Below are 19,700 nucleotides of genomic sequence, written 5' to 3' on the forward strand. Positions count from 1 at the left end.
TTCAACACGAAAGGTTTGCTGAGTGCCACGACAGCGCCTTGAACCTGACGTCAACCCACTGAGGATTTTTAAGAAGCGCAATTTTGAAACATTAACATCACCCACTGTGGTTAAATTTGTTGATTGGACTGCTTTTACCATAATGCATCTGTATGCACACGCCAACTGTAGCGGTAAGACACGCCCACTTGGGCGGCAATGATTTATTAAAGCAGGTGTTTCCAATCAAAGATGACTTTGTTTCTCTGCTGTGAGGCTCGTGAGCAAGGGGAAACCCGAAACGCGTTGAGCCGCGTAACTTGATGAATGGTGACAGGGTGCTGCCAGTGGAGCCTTCATAGGAAAGAAGTTTATCCTCTTTGGTGGCTTCCTCACAAGGGGTAACCTGTTCTGTTTTGTGGATATTAGCGGCCTTTTCCCGGTCGCGAGGAAGACCCGCCGCAAATTTTGCGGATCTAAGCACCGGACTACCGAATGCCAAGTGGAGCAGAGGTCTTCAACAAGAAAGGGTTGCTGAGTGCCACGACAGCGCCTTGAACCTGACGTCAACCCACTGAGGATTTTTAAGAAGCGCAATTTTGAAACATTAACATCACCCACTGTGGTTAAATTTGTTGATTGGACTGCTTTTACCATAATGCATCTGTATGCACACGCCAACTGTAGTGGTAAGACACGCCCACTTGGGCGGCAATGATTTATTAAAGCAGGTGTTTCCAATCAAAGATGACTTTGTTTCTCTGCTGTGAGGCTTGTGAGCAAGGGGAAACCCGAAACGCGTTGAGCCGCGGAACTTGATGAATGGTGACAGGGTGCTGCCAGTGGAGCCTTCGTAGGAAAGAAGTTTATCCTCTGTGGTGGCTTCCTCACAAGGGGTAACCTGTTCTGTTTTGTGGATATTAGCGGCCTTTTCCCAGTCGCGAGGAAGACCCGCCGCAAATTTTGCGGATCTAAGCACCGGACTACCGAATGCCAAGTGGAGCAGAGGTCTTCAACAAGAAAGGGTTGCTGAGTGCCACGACAGCGCCTTGAACCTGACGTCAACCCACTGAGGATTTTTAAGAAGCGCAATTTTGAAACATTAACATCACCCACTGTGGTTAAATTTGTTGATTGGACTGCTTTTACCATAATGCATCTGTATGCACACGCCAACTGTAGTGGTAAGACACGCCCACTTGGGCGGCAATGATTTATTAAAGCAGGTCTTTCCAATCAAAGATGACTTTGTTTCTCTGCTGTGAGGCTTGTGAGCAAGGGGAAACCCGAAACGCGTTGAGCCGCGGAACTTGATGAATGGTGACAGCGTGCTGCCAGTGGAGCCTTCGTAGGAAAGAAGTTTATCCTCTGTGGTGGCTTCCTCACAAGGGGATATATATATATATATATATATATTTTACCTACTGGCGGTCGCCAGTAGGTAGTTATAGTTAGGACCCTGTTTCCATAGGAAATCCGCAACATTCTATTTTGAATAACTTTGGCGCCGGTTGACAAATCCTCGCGAAATTTTCAAAACTAATGGGGCGCTACGCTCCGCTCCTACCCTGAAAGTCTCGGGGTGATTCGTCAAGCGGGGGCTGAGAAAAAAAGGGGGTCCCAAAACACGTTTTCCCCATGCATTTTTCCATAGGACCTTTAGACACAGCTACAGCCCGAACGGCTGAACATAATTACTTGTAATTTGGCAGAGAGGTAGCCATAAGGTCAAGGAAGTGCCTTTTGGAGGTCTGGTGTAAATCTGTTCAGTAGTTCCTGAGAAAATAGCATTTAAATCAATATATATATCTGTGGCAGCGCTCCGTGCGCTTACCGTGCGCTTACGGTAAGCTTACCGTACGCGTACGGTGCCGTGCGCGGGCACGTTTCTGATTGGTTGTTAGATCAAAGTAAACATTCGAATCGGTCGAAACCAGGAAGTGTCGGCTGCCATTTTCTCTCTCGCACTCTGAGGGGGGGAGGAAAAACAAAGTTGGATAACATGAAAAGGGGCAGGCTAGACAGCTCCTAACCACCTAGCCTTGGTTAGGGTGTCCCAGAAGGACCCCCAAGGCCAAAAATGTAAAAAAAAAATTCGAAAAAACGCCGAATGCGCTTACCGTACGCGTACGGCAAAAATATTAATTAAAAAAAAAAAAAATCCACATATTCCCCCCCCCGTGTGCAAAAGTTGCCCGCAGGGCACCTTTTTAGCATGGCATGTTATAGACATGAACATTTAATAGATAACCTTTCACAACGAAGCGCATAATATGTCCTCCGTGTGCGGACGGTGCGCGAAGCGCATCGTGTGTACATGGCCCATCCAGCGTAACGTGGGCACGCGGTGCGCGTAGTGCACCACGTGACCACCGTGCGTGCACGGCACTAACTGCGTAAAGTGGGCGCGCGGTGCGCGAAGCGCACCGCGTGCTCACTGTGCGCGCACGGTGCACGAAGCGCACCGCGCGCGCACGGAACGAACTGTGTGAAGTGGGCGCGCACAGCACGAACGGCGTAAAGTAACTTAGCATTTAAAAAACAGTACAAATTCACTGAAAAAACCATAGGTTTTACACACGTTATAGTTAGGAATTAGCATTTAAAAAACCTTGCAAATTCACTGAAAAAACCATAGGTTTCACACAAGTTATAGTTAGCTGTACATTTCACTCGTAAAAAACCAATGAAATTCCACGTTATAGTTAGTGCAGGCAACTATAACTCACGCGACCGCAATCCTCTGCTGATGCTAATACTGTATTTAGACACTTATTTGCCCATGTGTTCTTCCATTAAATTTTAGCTATACATATATTACAAATATTTTTTTTTCATAAAGACACATATGTCATCAGCAGAGGATTGCGGTCGCGTGAGATATAGTTGCCTGCACTAACTATAACGTGGAATTTCATTGGTTTTTTACGAGTGAAATGTACAGCTAACTATAACTTGTGTGAAACCTATGGTTTTTTCAGTGAATATATATATAAATATATATTCCCAAATCAGCAAGTATAACGACCACCACAGAGCTGTTCTTTCACCAGATCTTTTTAAATTAAAAAGATCTGGTGAAAGAACAGCTCTGTGGTGGTCGTTATACTTGCTGATTTGGGAATTCAAAACGTCGGCGCGCTCACCGACACCGAACGACCTGCCTGCCTTGGGCAAGGGGAGACAGAAGGAGCAATGATGAAAATAATATATATATATATATATATATATATATATATATATATATATATATATATATATATATATATATATATATATATATATATATATATATATATATATATATATATATACACATATAAATATATATTCGCAAGTACTCTCCTTCATCGAATAGTGTCCAACAAAGCCGAGTAAAGGGAGCACGGACCACAGGATTCTTGTTGAATATCTGTTTTATTCGTTGACTCGAACAGACAAGACGGCCATTACACGTTTCATCCCTCCTGGGGGACTTGATCACATGACGCAGATCTACCAATGGCATTTGGTTTTTAAAGGTTATTTTTTCTTTTTTTTGTGTGTTATTCAATGTGATTGGGCAACATTTAATTCATGATTTCTAGTGCATATAGTGTTATATTACAAATCAAATTTGCATAGACTGTTCAACAATAACAATATTTTAGTCATAATGACTCCTAATGTTGAGATAAATCCCCGATAACTCACTCAAAAAGAATTTGAAGTATCAGTTGAATACGTCATTCACAACACAAATTATTTGTCGATACCTTCATAGATTTTCCCACAATAGGCTGAGGTAAGGTAGAATTATCAATGTGCAAAATATAGCCATAAATACACATAAAAAGAGACATGAATGCTCAATTCCGAATATGTAGCTAAAAATGTAAATAAATACACATCCAAATTTGACACAATAGTTTAAATGGTAAAGCAAATATATATATGTATGTTGTCAATATATAAATATATAAATAAATATATAAATATACATAATAAATATTAAATATTAAACAATGTATGTTAAAATATCTAAAACATCATCATGGATATAATATTTTTCCAAAATGTGATGGAATCATGTCATAGGAACAAAGTATTTTGTGTTTGTTCTCTCAGTACCTCGTCATTTGTGGAGTTGTGTAAATTCTGGGCCTTATAAGTTATAATATGTTGGATTTGGGCAGACATAATGTCTATTAGTATCATATCAACTTCAATTTGATTATATGTTGAACAGAATTGATGCCCTGACATCTAAATCAAAAAGGGAAAGGGAGGGAAAACGGGGAAGTGAGGAAAAGATTTTTTATGTATGTATAAAAAATATATACTAAAAAATTGTATATATAAAAAATTATGAATGTGCAAATTCTACCTGCTTAAAACCAAGGTGATTAAAACTATAGTGTTTAAGAGAGATTTCAAGGCGGGAGAAACACTCAACGGAGAATAGTTGAGAATTATATTGTGTTTGCATTTATGCCAAGAATCTAGTTGATATAATATAGTAGTAGGCGGCTCATAGAATATTATGATCAGGGTAAAAAGGATTAGTTTGGTAACGCGTTGGTATAATAATGTATAAAACCTGTATATCCTATTATCAAATTAATGAATACTGCTTTTAAATATTCATAAAAATATTGTAACTTATAGACTAGCATGCAGCTCCTCTGAACTGTTGAGCCCGTTAGGATGTTTGCTGTCTAAATTTAGGATATAGTGCATCTCCAATAGTCTAAGGGATTTCTCCCTATCACCCCCTCTTTTGTTCCTTGGAACAGAGTCAATGAAAAAATATTTGAGATCTTTGGAGATGCCTTCATGTTTTTCATAAAAATGACAAGCTACCGGGTACGCCTGGTCATTGTTCTTGATGGCTCGTAGATGTTGGAGCACCCTTTTATGACCTGGTAGTATAGTACTACCAATGTACCTTAGTTTACACGGGCACTCCAATAGGTAAACCACATAGTCTGTCTTGCAATTTAGAGCTTTTGTAATTTCTTTGTTGGTGCCGCCAAAAGGAGTTGAGTAATTTGTTACAGACACCCTATGCTGACAGGCTTTGCAGGTCTTACATTTAAAAAATCCCTGTCTTTGTGCCAGCCAAGATCCCTTGGCTGGTGTGCCACATGGGTCATTATCAACAAGCGAGTCTCTCATTGATGTTCCTTTTCTATAAGTTATAGATGGTTTCCTTGGTACCAATTTACCTATAATGGGGTCTTGTTTTATAAGGTACCAGTTTTTGTTAATGATTTTTCTTACTGTCAATTGCTGTTGGTTATAGTCTAAGATGAATCTAAAGTCACTAGCGGTGTCATTAGGGACATTTTGCTGTGCTTTCTTTTCCAATGCCTTATCTCTATCATTCAAATTACTTTTAATGAGAGCCTTGTCCAGACATTTTTTACTATATCCCCTAGATCTAAATCGTTTAATGCAATCCTGTTGAGCTTGCTTTAAGGCCTCCTCATGGCTGCATATGCGTTTAATACGCAGAAGTTCGCCAAAGGGAATACTTTGAATTAGATGGTTGGGGTGTGCACTGCTCGCATGTAGGATTGCATTTCCCGCAGTGGGCTTTCTATGAAGTCTAGTTTCCACTTTTTCATGTTCCACATATACTTCAACATCCAGGAATACTATGGTGGTTTTGCTAATGTTTGATGTGAAGTGGAGGTTGAGATCATTCTTATTTAAGGACTCAATAAATTCAATTGCTCCCTCGTCTGTACCCTGCCATACACAGAACAAATCGTCAATAAATCTCCACCAGCATTTGATATTGTTGGTGAAGGTTTCAGAGTGCTTAGCCATGAGGACCTGCTCCTCCCACCAGCCCATGTGTAAACACGCGTAGCTGGGGGAGAAGCTGGCCCCCATCGCCACACCTCTCAATTGTTGGTACATTGCACTCTGAAACATGAAGATGTTATTCATTAAACCAAGTTCGACCATATTTACAATCATTTTGTTGTGTTCTTCATATTGTATTCCTTTCTTAGCCAGAAAATATTTCATGGCTCGAAGCCCATCATTCTGCCTGATAGAAGTATAGAGTGACGTAACATCGAGGGTAATCAAATAATAGTCATCTTTCCATTGGAAGTTTTTAATTTTTGTGAAAAAGTCACCTGTGTGTTTGATGTAGGAACTTAAATTTTGAACATGTTCTTGAAGAAAATAATCAACATACTTGGAGGTGTTCTCGAATATACTGTTCCTAGCTAATATTATAGGCCGCCCTGGTGGATTGATTTTATCCTTGTGCACCTTCGGTATAAAATATAAAATTGGGATTGTTGGATTCGCTATCCACAAATATTTATATTCATCTGTTGTTAGCTGGCCCTTCTCTCGCCATGCCATCAAGTTTACTCGGAAGGATGCATGTGTTGCGTTCCAAGCTGTTCTATTACTGTTTCCATAGCATGATTTATCCTCCAGGTGACTCAATGCTTCCTTGGTATAGTCTTCTCTCTTCCACAGTACCACATTACCGCCTTTGTCGGCGCCTTGCACGACTATTTCTTTATTGTTTTTGATTTTAGTCATTAATAGGTGGTATTGAAGTTCATGTACATTCTTTTTGGCATATTTTACCCCTTTGTACGTCATTCCGTTTAGGCTTTTTAGATCAATTGTGACTTGGTCTTGAAACGTGTCAATAGTGTTTTTTATCATCAACGGATAAAAAGAGGAAGGTGGTTTGAAAGGCGTTTTGCATGTTGTGCCTGTTGTTGGCGGAATGCCTTCCAACTGACCCTCCAAAGGCCCACTTGCCGAGTTGCCCTCGCATGCTAGATCATAGAGTATGTTAATCAGGACCATAGGTTTTGGATGATCTAAACTGAGGGCTTGGTGTGCAGACAGACTCTGGACACCTCCACAGGATGAGTCTGCCGTTAGACCAACTAGCTCTTAGGTGCCACTACCACCGCCCTGTATTCTACAACGGTATAGGGAGTTTCTGGCAACCACTGAACACGGCAACCCTGATTCCTCAGGTATCCTGAAAAACAATACGGTAACTTTTCACCTTGTCACTCTTGCTTACTTTTCTCAGAATACACAAAGAATGACAATTGGAACGGCTTCAATAATTATTTATTGGTCGAGCGTCAGTCTAGTGTGAAATATATTAGCTGCGACAATCAAAAGACAAGAACAGACAAATGTGATTGCTAGCACCAATATCGTAACTAGCAGATACATTTCTACCATAGTGCTAATAAGATGAATAATAGCAGATTATATAAAACAATAGTATTGGCGTACTCCTACGATGTGCATCCTACCTAAATGTACCTAGCCTAGATATGTAGGTGAAGCATATGTATGGAAATGTCAGGGTATATCCTAATGGAGCCAAGAATCCCCTGTGGAATTCCAAACCCCTCACCTGATGGTTCTGAATGAAGGACCCCGTCTCTGCGTCGAGGATGGCACCCCGCAAGGGATGTAAGATCCCTGCCTGTCGAAGGATCAGCCTGCAGAGCCTCGGTCCAGCCTGGAAGGAATTCTCCTCTGTGTCTGTAAGGGGGAGTGAGGGTCTTTTATACTAAATTGGTCACTGCAGGGTTTCTTCTAGAATCTATATGTTTTGAAAACATTCGCTAATCCTCTACTAATCCTTTTATAAACAAACATGATCGTGCACAGCTGGCTTTTGGCCATGGATGAAAAAGTGATGACCCTTATATTGAAAAAATCTGCCATGCCTGGCTACATGTTCATGTATGTAAGCTACAGGGATTACGATAGGGTTACGGGAGCCTGATGTCAGAGAGACAGAAGTAAGCTACTTGGTAAAAGGTCACCTGTGCAGAACCGTTATGTCGTGTGGATGGGACAAAATGAATGTAATCGGCATGTACATGATGGGACAATCATAAAGGACATGACATCACCATCTAAGCATATGCAAAGTGGTCATATAAGTTAATAACCACATTAACAAACACTTCCCAATATACACCTAACAAGTAGTACTTCTTTCTAATTCATATACACGGAGACATGTTCTCATCTTTTTTATTTTTGATATGACACCCACTCCTCATCAAAAGGTCAACAAGGGCAGCTAAGTAATTGGAAATGCTAAAAAAAGGCATAACATCATGTATATTAAAGCATACTAAAAAAGAACTTTAAAAAGTCTTTAAAAGTTTCATAAAAGTAAGCTCTATATTGAAAAGCATTCTTCCCTAGAAAAGTGCTCATAAAAGGTCCTCTATATGTTTGCAATGTTTTTCTGAGCATCTTGAAAGCCACTATGTTCAGATAGAGCAGAGAAGAAAAAACCAAAGTCAATTTCACCTTCAATTTGGTACATGTTTAAAAATGTCCAAATGGTTCTCAGCACAGGAGAGGCCAGATTGTTTAAGAATCCTGCGCTGAAGACTAAACATTACTGAACATGTCATCCGCAGGAGGCAGTCCATCTAGCACCTCCAGTATGATATCAAGTGAGCAGAGGTGGTCATCACTGGTTCCCATGGCAGCCTCGGGGAAGAATTAGATGCCTGTGTGCCTGAGACTGATGCCTGCACATCCGTAGTAAAGTTGATCTCCATTCCAACAGCAGCTGAAGCATCCAGTGGAGGCTCTAGGAATGCCATCATCAACATGGGAATACGCTGCGGACAACTGGACCTGTAAAGGCGCCAGAAGCATGTGTATGTCCGGCAGAGGTCCAACACGCGTCCGAATCCACAAAAGAGGCAGTGAAATACTGACAGAATGCAGTCAAGCCAGGCCGATCTGAAAGACAGGAACCAATGTGCACTCAGCTCTCAAAGTCGAGGTATACCCAGGAAGAACACCAATCGCTCACGACAATGTCGCTACAGCAGTGTTCTCTCCATGTCTCAAGTGATGTTGGCATCCATTGCAAAGCAAAATAATTAAAATCAGGATGCCTGCTACTGAAATCAGGATGAAAGAAAGCCCTCCAATAATGTTTCCAAGTACAGAGTTTATGAATGAAGGAATCACTCTGAAAATGGTTTGAAAGGAGGTCAACAGACCTGATTTAATGCTCCTAAATAAGTGTACTATCCCTCGTGTATCAGACATGTTAAAGATACGATAGACCATTTCTCTGAAATGCGGTGGGAAGTTTGTACGGACCAGATCCTGTATCTCTGCCAAGGACCTTGCAACATGGAGATCAAAGATCTCTTGAGCTGAAGTTAATGTCACATTTTCCTTAAATAGCATGACTTTCAGTCAGCTCAGAGAATCAAACCCTATGTTATAAACATTCAGTGAAGGCTACAGTGGTGCCTCCCTAGCTGTGCGCGCTGGGGGAAACAATACTTGCTTACAACAAATAACCCTGGAGTTGACGGTCACTAGATAAGCAATGCCGTACGTCATACCACAACAGCCTTGGTCATTCAGCATCAAGTAACTCCCATTGGAAAGTAACTCAAAAACTGGATGAATTACATCAGCTGGGGAGCCCTTCAGGTAGTAGGACAAGTTTGCTATTGACGCATTACATGCTCCGTGAAGCGATATTTCTGTACACACTAAAGACCAACTTCATTTTCCTGGTTCCTGCACCTTTATGTGTAAGGTAACTCCCAGGTTTCTTGTATGTACCCTTCGCCCAATGCTTCATACCTGCCTACTGGGTAATGTTTCAGGCAGTATTGGAATTGGAATGTTGTGATTGGCAATGTGATATAGCCATGGATTCCATGGACGGTGACTCTGCTACAGTAAAATGTGACTTCTCTAGGTTTTCACTGAGCAGCATGGTGTACTTCGCATCTCTGCATGCCATGGTCAACTGTCTGTTGGTCAGATTGTAAGCCAAAATAGATTTGTGTCTAGAAATTAATGATTGAAGCGTCCAACGTAGAAGCATAATAGCGCGTAGTTGAGACTGACTATGTTGGAGAATAGACAAACCTTGTTCCATTATGTCGATAGCTGAGAACACAATGTTGCCCAGTGAATAAATACAAGACAAGAGTGTGTTCATGCTATTGTCTACCACAGCTAAGGCCTTTTCTAGGTTAATTCTATCTATTTCATGAATTCTCTCAGCAGCTTCCCGTTGAGAGAGTTTCCAAACCTCATTATAGATGGTGTATAAGAAGTGTTTCCTACGGTGTTTCTTGGGACCTAACAAGAAATCACCCCTAAGATCCATGTTGTCTGACAAAAGGGACAAGTGTTGTTTCACCTGTGATAGTGTTGAGGTCTTTAGCCAATCTAGGCACAACTTCCAGACACTATAGGAAGCCACTAACCCTGGGTCGTCTGTGTGTACATATCATGGCTTGGGCCTATGGATACTAAACCCTTCGGTGGTACCCTTGAATCATGAGTTACACATATTTGTGTCTACAGGCCAAACTAACCAACCTTTCCAATTGGGAGACGATGAATTGTATGTATTTGGACCATGTGTCCCCTTACTTGTTAGTGTGTTATTTGTGATACCTTTAATAGGTGCAGGTGAGGGGATGCTTGGTGTTCTCAGGTCTTTGATTTTTGCAAACCTGTAACAGATTGTTGTACTGTTCTGTTCAGGAAAATCATCTGTAAAGGTAGGAGGCAAGCTCTAAATAAAGCCTCAGTTCCTTGAACCTGCCACTCACTTGTGCCTAGATAGATTTTATGTCTATGGTGTCTCTCCAGTAATCGAAACCCTGTATAGACAGTTGGGAGATAAAAGGTGCTGAATATATCAGTTTAGTATTAGTCAGCATAATCTTTTTTACAGTTGCATTAGTCTGTGCAAGTTTGTAGAAAAACAATTCTGGGTCTGATGTATTGAACCCTGAGAAGTATGCAAATGTCTGGTGAATGTGGCAGAACTACCCTTTGGTGGTGTCAGGCAATGTTCCCATTGATGTCACACATTAGCAGTGTGTGGTACACTTGCTTTATGGAAAAAATGATGACCATAATGCTGGTAACAAAACATGGTATTGTAGTCGGTTGGATCCTCATACAATTCTCTGTAAGAAAATGCAGCAGACTGTTCTAAATCTGAAAGCATAGTATTTACAGTTTCAATGTCCCGATCATCAGAGAGTGTACTGGGAGTAATGAAATCATTTAAAGAAATTTTAAACAAATGAGGACTTTTCAAATGTTCAGTAGGACCAAATACATCATATGAAACTTTATCCCAAACTATACCATCAGGTGTTGGAATTGCTGTAATGTTCACCAGGGACAAGTCTCTTTGTGCATGGTGTGATGACGTATGTGGTTTCAGGACCAAGTTCACGGATTGTACTGCAGAGCTCTCTGGAAGATAATGTCCGTTCAGAAGCAGAAAAAAGACAGTCAATGTGCCAATCTAAATTAACAGGTATACTACCCCTATTGCGCACCAAATATGCAACCATGGTGGCACTAAGTAAGTCTTTTTGAAGAAACAATAGAATTGTAGAATTTTCTCTTTCTTTGAAATGGGTGGCGTTTGATCAGGCTCACTTGGATCTGAGGAGAAATTATTGAAGCTGATGTAGTAGCCAGATGCAGTTTGATCTATCTTAGGTAGCTTTGCAGGTTTTGTAGAACTGGCAGATGTGTTGTTTGAAGGCATATTAATGTAGACGTCATTGTTGGGCCGAATTGCAACTTGCATTGTTGTTTCTTCTTGATGTTTGTCAATTTCAACTGGAGTGATTTGTGCTCCATTATTCGGTATTCCTTCACTTTGTGTAGAGGAGTCTTTAAAGGTTATTAGTCTTTCCATCTGAACTTCCTGTATAGTAGCAAGAGGAGATCTGCAGCTACTCCGGACCCCACGCGGCCTACTGTTGAGAATCAGCCACATGATACATTTTCCTTAAATAGCATGACTTTCAGTCAGCTCAGAGAATCAAACCCTATGTTATAAACATTCAGTGAAGGCTACAGTGGTGCCTCCCTAGCTGTGCGCGCTGGGGGAAACAATACTTGCTTACAACAAATAACCCTGGAGTTGACGGTCACTAGATAAGCAATGCCGTACGTCATACCACAACAGCCTTGGTCATTCAGCATCAAGTAACTCCCATTGGAAAGTAACTCAAAAACTGGATGAATTACATCAGCTGGGGAGCCCTTCAGGTAGTAGGACAAGTTTGCTGTTGACGCATTACATGCTCCGTGAAGCGATATTTCTGTACACACTAAAGACCAACTTCATTTTCCTAGTTCCTGCACCTTTATGTGTAAGGTAACTCCCAGGTTTATTGTATGTACCCTTCGCCCAATGCTTCATACCTGCCTACTGGGTAATGTTTCAGGCAGTATTAGAATTGGAATGTTGTGATTGGCAATGTGATATAGCCATGGATTCCATGGACGGTGACTCTGCTACAGTAAAATGTGACTTCTCTAGGTTTTCACTGAGCAGCATGGTGTACTTCGCATCTCTGCATGCCATGGTCAACTGTCTGTTGGTCAGATTGTAAGCCAAAATAGATTTGTGTCTAGAAATTAATGATTGAAGCGTCCAACGTAGAAGCATAATAGCGCGTAGTTGAGACTGACTATGTTGGAGAATAGACAAACCTTGTTCCATTATGTCGATAGCTGAGAACACAATGTTGCCCAGTGAATAAATACAAGACAAGAGTGTGTTCATGCTATTGTCTACCACAGCTAAGGCCTTTTCTAGGTTAATTCTATCTATTTCATGAATTCTCTCAGCAGCTTCCTGTTGAGAGAGTTTCCAAACCTCATTATAGATGGTGTATAAGAAGTGTTTCCTACGGTGTTTCTTGGGACCTAACAAGAAATCACCCCTAAGATCCATGTTGTCTGACAAAAGGGACAAGTGTTGTTTCACCTGTGATAGTGTTGAGGTCTTTAGCTAATCTAGGCACAACTTCCAGACACTATAGGAAGCCACTAACCCTAGGTCGTCTGTGTGTACATATCATGGCTTGGGCCTATGGATACTAAACCCTTCGGTGGTACCCTTGAATCATGAGTTACACATATTTGTGTCTACAGGCCAAACTAACCAACCTTTCCAATTGGGAGATGATGAATTGTATGTATTTGGACCATGTGTCCCCTTACTTGTTAGTGTGTTATTTGTGATACCTTTGATAGGTGCAGGTGAGGGGATGCTTGGTGTTCTCAGGTCTTTGATTTTTGCAAACCTGTAACAGATTGTTGTACTGTTCTGTTCAGGAAAATCATCTGTAAAGGTAGGAGGCAAGCTCTAAATAAAGCCTCAGTTCCTTGAACCTGCCACTCACTTGTGCCTAGATAGATTTTATGTCTATGGTGTCTCTCCAGTAATCGAAACCCTGTATAGACAGTTGGGAGATAAAAGGTGCTGAATATATCAGTTTTGTATTAGTCAGCATAATCTTTTTTACAGTTGCATTAGTCTGTGCAAGTTTGTAGAAAAACGATTCTGGGTCTGATGTATTGAACCCTGAGAAGTATGCAAATGTCTGGTGAATGTGGCAGAACTACCCTTTGGTGGTGTCAGGCAATGTTCCCATTGATGTCACACATTAGCAGTGTGTGGTACACTTGCTTTATGGAAAAAATGATGACCATAATGCTGGTAACAAAACATGGTATTGTAGTCGGTTGGATCCTCATACAATTCTCTGTAAGAAAATGCAGCAGACTGTTCTAAATCTGAAAGCATAGTATTTACAGTTTCAATGTCCCGATCATCAGAGAGTGTACTGGGAGTAATGAAATCATTTAAAGAAATTTTAAACAAATGAGGACTTTTCAAATGTTCAGTAGGACCAAATACATCATATGAAACTTTATCCCAAACTATACCATCAGGTATTGGAATTGCTGTAATGTTCACCAGGGACAAGTCTCTTTGTGCATGGTGTGATGACGTATGTGGTTTCAGGACCAAGTTCACGGATTGTACTGCAGAGCTCTCTGGAAGATAATGTCCGTTCAGAAGCAGAAAAAAGACAGTCAATGTGCCAATCTAAATTAACAGGTATACTACCCCTATTGCGCACCAAATATGCAACCATGGTGGCACTAAGTAAGTCTTTTTGAAGAAACAATAGAATTGTAGAATTTTCTCTTTCTTTGAAATGGGTGGCGTTTGATCAGGCTCACTTGGATCTGAGGAGAAATTATTGAAGCTGATGTAGTAGCCAGATGCAGTTTGATCTATCTTAGGTAGCTTTGCAGGTTTTGTAAAACTGGCAGATGTGTTGTTTGAAGGCATATTAATGTAGACATCATTGTTGGGCCGAATTGCAACTTGCATTGTTGTTTCTTCTTGATGTTTGTCAATTTCAACTGGAGTGATTTGTGCTCCATTATTCGGTATTCCTTCACTTTGTGTAGAGGAGTCTTTAAAGGTTATTAGTCTTTCCATCTGAACTTCCTGTATAGTAGCAAGAGGAGATCTGCAGCTACTCAGGACCCCACGCGGCCTACTGTTGAGAATCAGCCACATGATACAGTTTGATCAGATCAATAGAGATGAATCTTTTCTCTTTTTTGCTGGCAAGAGGCGGAAGAAGTACTGTTCTTGTTTCCACTACCACCAGGACAGGTACAGCTGTTCTGTAGGATGGTCCAAATTCTCTTCTGTCTACAATCTTGTCACTGACCAGGTCCCCAAACTGCGGGACACAGGCAGGTCTTGCCGGAACTTACTTCCACAGTGGCGGTGCGTTTGATTTGCACATTGCTTTGCAATGCCTGGAATTCATTGAGTTCCTGTAAAACATTCATTTGAAATGGTTTTGCATCCGCCACAGTGCTGGCACAATTGAGATTAGGTACCCACATTCTTATCCCAAACAGGATTTCATAAGGGGTACGACCTCCCAAGGATTTTCTTGGCATATTATTGAGTGCCCTCTAGACCCCATATAGGTGATTGACCCATGTACCACCCGCGCCTAATACCATTTCTGTCAAGGATTGCATTTGGTCCTGGTTTTTCCTCTCCACTACCGAATTTCCCTCAGGATTTAGGAGGAGGAGTACCGCAAGGCCACGCCCATACTTTCCATGGCTTCCTTGTAAGCCTGAGAGCTAAACGCAGGGCCACAGTCAGAATGTAACGTGCCAATTGTGTATGTCCCGATGAAGACTCGGAAATCCTTTATAACAGTTTGAGTGTCAGTCAAGCACTGGGGCCAAAACCATGGGAATTTAGAGCATGAATCCACTGCCACTAAGATGTACTTGTAAGCCCAGTCTGAATTTAAAGGGCCGCAGTGATCCAAATAGAAACATGCGAGAGGTCTGTCTGAAATCAGTAGTGGTGTTTGTGGTGGCCTGTGAAGAGTGGAACACTTCATCTGCTGGCAAATATCGCACGTCAGGACATAGTTCTTTGTTTGTTTTGTTCACCCCGACAACCAGTAGCGCTGCTTCAATAATGGAATTGTTGCAGTGGCTCCTGTGTGTGCGGATCCCAGACCCTTGTGTGCAGCTAGTATTAAACCTAATCTGCGATCTCTGTTTGGTATTATTCTATCCTCCACCCCAGGAATTTGAGCAAATGGTGTGTTATGCACATCTAACTTGAAGGAGTAGTTGAGCGCAAAGCCTTTTGGCAGGTCAACAGAGCTGTTTTTTGTGGCATTGATCGCTACTAATGTATCTCCGTCAATTCTCATGTGTGAAAGAGTGATTGCGGCAATGGCAGCAGTTCACACTGTCGCATTGGTGGCTTCATCAGCCAGTGAATTCCTTTCAATGTGTATGCCAAAACGCTGATTACTCAAGGTGTGAATAACTTGCGCCCATGGCTGCCATGCTTTCAGCTTTGCCACTTGTTCCCGTAACAAATTATGTTTTATCATGTCACCGTTGTGGTCTTTAGAACCCATTTTGGCCCCAGTAGTGAAGATATTCATTGTAAGATTGCACACAGTAAAATTAATCTCACACAATCAGTGTGGGAAATTCCCGATCCGTATACTGTAATGTTAGTATCAGGGCTTTCAGTTCAGCCAGCTGCTGTTGTACAATCTCGAGATTGTATAGTTGTATTGCTGGGATGTACCTTGCCATCCCGCATATGGCCTTTCCCTATAGCAAATGCTGTACTATATTGTTATTTACTTCCAATAGCCGGTTGGGCAGAACCATCAGTGTAAATGATAAATTCATACTGATCTAGAGACAAGATAATATTTGGGAGAGGGTATTCATGTCTGCACTGCAGGAATGCTTGAGTTTTCAGTGTAGGATCATATCTGTATTCTACATCTGTTGCAGTGAAAAAAGTAGCCCATTGTATCCATTGTGGATGCAGTGCCTTCTAAAGTCTGTACTGGGTTACAACCATGATGATACGTTTTTCCCTCTGCTAGTGCTCTTTCTCTCCCTACAGCAGTCTGTACTGCTATCAGTATTTTTTCTGTAGCTGAAATCGATTTTCATCATTCGTGTACAAATGAGGTTTGTATGCGATTGGAACAGTCTCACCTTTATTAAATGTGATGTAAGTATACCCTGATAACCCGGGAATGACCCATATTACCAGGTTGTGGACATTTACTCGTGTCTGTAAGTGTTTAGAACCTATCATGTCAGCCTGCACTGAACGTAGAGTGTCTATGGTTTTGAGTCCACTTGTTTGCTGTGAAATCTGGTCTGATTAGTTTGTAGAAATGTTTGAATCTTTCTGAGTAGTCTTGAATGTATGTTCTGCTGAAATTTAGAAATCCTAAAATGGATTGTAAACTCTTCAGAGTCTTTGGAGGCTTGATTAGCGCACACTTTTCTAAAAAGTTAGCGGCCCGGCTTTTGCCTTCAATTATATCCCAAAAATAGGACACTGAGATGGGCAATTTTTCATCATTTGAAAGTAAATTTGTAGCCCAAGTTGGCAAATTATGCTGTTCACCCTGCACAAGTGTTCAAGTAATTCATCGTCCATCAGATAAATATCATCTATATAGGACACTGCCTCTTTATCGCAAGTTTGTAATAGCTCTGACACTCTTGCCAAGAATAACCCGGGGCTGTTCTTATAACTCTGGGGCAGATGACAAAACTGACTCTGAGTACAGAGGCCAGAAAATCCGATCAAATATCTGCTTTCAGGAGCTATATTTTGGCAGAAGAATCCATTCAAGATATCTAGTGGTGTTTTGTATTTCTTCTGCACAATATTATTCATGAATGTGGCACTATGTGCATTCTGAACTTTAAATGTTTTGGTGCATGTGTTCAAGTGTCTGTAATCTAATACCAAACGATATGTGTTGTCAGGTTTCATTATGGGAAACTAAGGGTTGTTCATTGGTGAAGTGCAAGTTTCAATCACACCTTGGTATTCAAGTTGGTCTAAGATTTATTTGACGTGTTTCTTCGCTTCATATTTAATAGGGTACTGTCCCTGTGGAGTTGGAGTCGTTTTTAATGGGATCTCATGGTGTTTGAACTGCACGTCCCACCTTACATGGTTGCGGTAAAATGCTGGAGCTAGCGCTTGTGCCCACTCCCGCACATCTGAGTGTTTTAAGGAAACAAGAACAAGGTCGGAAAGAGCAGGCAAAATGACGCTTTCACCTCTTGGGCAATCCATTATAAATACAGGCAGCCAATTTTTTTCTGCTAACAGGATGTTGTATCCAAATGTCAAATTTTCCCAAAACAGACCTTTACTTATTCTTGAGATCTTCTGTTTGGAGATTAATTTCACTCTTATATTAGGTGTTTCCACTGTGATGCATTTATTCAGGTTCTGGCGAGCTATTGTTACTTCTGCCGAGCTGTCACAGCCCATTCCCCATTCAGAAGCTGAGTCCTCAGTAACTTGGGCATGTTTTTAATAATTTTTAATAGTTTTTAAGCCAACTACTTTCTTCTTTTTGAATTGAGCCTTTGCTTTATGTTGCTCTTAATGTTTGATAATGAAACCTGAAGTGCGATGTGTTATCCCTTTTTCCCTTTGGTCGATCTTCAATTTTTTGTTCTGACCTTCCTTGCCTCTCCGAGCTTTTTGATGAACCCTGAAAGGAACGAAAGGAACGTGTATCAGTATTCTGATACCTGTCAGGTTTCCTAATGTTATCAAGATTCCTAAGGTTGTACCTCTTTTCAAAGGACTCCCGTTGGGGAGACCCACCCCTTGATCATGAAGTGTTTCTTTTATTGTTAATTTATTTGTTGATTATTAATATCCTATTTCTTTTTTAGAAGAAATGGGTGCTTGCTTTGAGTTATCCTTATCAGAACAAAACATCACTTGTGGTTCCCCTGAGTTGTCTCCCAAACTATCTCTACCTAGTGAAGCATAGGTTTCCTAGATACTTTTCGGTAATGCACGCCCCTGATTTGTAGGAGCTGTTTCCCTTAAGCGTTGGCATATAGCCATAGCTGCTGCTTCTCCCTTGATGTTGCTTAGCATAATTGCCAAGACTTGGTCAAAATTACCCATCAGCTTCATCCCCAAGTCCAGGGCAGGTCCTGCCCGTACTCATTTTGTATCTATTTCAATACTTCAGGAATAACTGATATGGTTGTGGCACCGTGTATACTAATCTATACTGCAGCAAAGATTGTTCCCCATGTGGCACAATTCTCAAGCAAAGGAACCATTCCCATTGGCAAACAAATTGTTAGCATTCTGTGATTTTCCTGAGGACCCGTATGGGGAAATACTGCTTCCAACTGTGCTATTTTTTTAGCAATCCAGGATGGTACTTGATCCCTTTTTGAAGGGAGCGGACCCATTAGTGCTTTTAGTGTCTGTGGACTAACTATTGGTATGTGCTGGGTCTGAACTGTACCAGGTGGAGTCGATCTTGCAGGTTGTGATGTGAGTGTTCGCATGATGAACTGGGCAATGTGTCTATATAGCCTGACTACTTCTTTGTAAAGTGTACGTACTTCTTCTACTGGGAGCGTGTCTATCTCAGGATGTGGAGTGTAAGTCGCTAAGACCGGCCATGTCACTCCTCCTGTGCTGAGCAGACCGAGTCTTACGACTGAAGTTGTGTGTTTTAGGGTGCCTTTAAACTAGTTTTTATGTTGCTGGTAAGTTAACAGGACTTACATGTCCTCGTATGGGATGTATTCTTCTGGTGGATCCACTTCAATGGATTCATGGAATGAATGTGTCTGTGGATCTGCAGGTGGGAATTTCACCCATGAATAGAATACCTCTGATCCGAACATCTCATGTGCCTCAATCACGAAAGTAACATGGCCACCTGTTGCAGGTAATCCATGTTCCAACAATTTCAGTTACTGCCTGTCTGCAGTTGTCTGTTATGTTTAGAGTGTTAGCAAATTCGTCTCCTTCCATGCTTCCATTGCTACTCGCAGTTTCAGTCATTTTGAAAGGAGAAGAAAGTAAAGGTTTAGGAGGTAGAGTTTAGCATAATATGGGAACTTTTAATTCTTACAAGCTTTTCTAGACCTTCAGCCAATACACAGGGTGTACCTGCTCAGAGGAGGCAGAAAGTCTTTACCACTTCAGATGTCTCTGAAAAGTGTGAGTAGGGTTTTCTGATAAAGCACGACTGAACTACCCAGATTTAAGTGTTAATATGATAACCAAACCAACATTGGCGGAGCCATGTCATGTAGTTCATAGGACCCCCCAGGGCCTGCGCCTTTTGGATGACCTAAACTGAGAGCTTGGTGTGCAGACAGACTCAAGACACTTTCACAGGATGAGTCAACCATTAGGCTAGCTAGCTTAGGTGCCACTACCACCCCACTATATTTTACAGCGGTGTAGGTAGTTTCTGTCAATCACTGAACATGACAACCCTGATTCCTCAATC

The sequence above is a fragment of the Triturus cristatus genome, chromosome 2_2, assembly GCF_964204655.1.
Source record: "Triturus cristatus chromosome 2_2, aTriCri1.1, whole genome shotgun sequence".
NCBI classification, from domain to species: Eukaryota; Metazoa; Chordata; class Amphibia; order Caudata; family Salamandridae; genus Triturus; species Triturus cristatus.